This window comes from Sinocyclocheilus anshuiensis, unplaced genomic scaffold (genome assembly GCF_001515605.1).
Source record: "Sinocyclocheilus anshuiensis isolate Anshui unplaced genomic scaffold, SAMN03320099.WGS_v1.1 scaffold723, whole genome shotgun sequence".
Classification (NCBI taxonomy): Eukaryota; Metazoa; Chordata; class Actinopteri; order Cypriniformes; family Cyprinidae; genus Sinocyclocheilus; species Sinocyclocheilus anshuiensis.
In genome coordinates, this window is record NW_015551048.1 from 289,358 (window position 1) to 289,996 (window position 639).

At 31.9% G+C, this 639-nt stretch overlaps 1 protein-coding gene across 2 annotated transcripts in view; it reads right to left on the reverse strand.

The window, feature by feature from the left end:
* The window catches only part of LOC107661893 (synaptosomal-associated protein 47-like), an 18,475-nt gene that overhangs the window by 13,124 nt on the left and 4,712 nt on the right, over positions 1 to 639 (reverse strand). The window lies entirely within an intron of this gene.

Below are 639 nucleotides of genomic sequence, written 5' to 3' on the forward strand. Positions count from 1 at the left end.
GATATAATGTTTCATATCGTTCGGTATCGATAATTATTGAAATTTTTTATAACCTTTTTTAAAACAAAAAACTATAGGAAAATGTTTTTACATTTAACCACTGTATTTATAATTAACACAATTTATTGAGACAAACAACAAATAGTTTTAGTTTTAACAATCAAACACAATAAAAATTAAACAATATCTCATTTCTTATGTTTTATATGCAGATTAAATAGGTCTTTATTGTATAGGTCTAATTGTCTCCCGAGGCCACAGGAGGGCGCAATTAGCAAAATAATGCAGCGCATGTAGCAAGTAACTCTAAAAACGTGCATTACGTCTAAATTAACAAATAAAAATCAAATATAATTTAGTAAATTGCATAAACAATTATGAACAAAACTGGGCTGGTTCACTTACGTCGGTGCTCGTGCTGGGGCTGGTGTTATTTGGATGCCGATTTTGGAAAGGTTTTGCTGGGATGGGCATTTAAAAAAATCTGAAATTCGCTTTTGCGCCATTATCTCCTTGTATTAAAGTTAATCTTGTTTGCATTCTGTACAGTTCATGTCTGATACCACGCGCTAGCGTCACGTGTTCATGAGGATTAGGCTAATCATCCCATATAGAAAACATCACAAGTAAAATTAATCA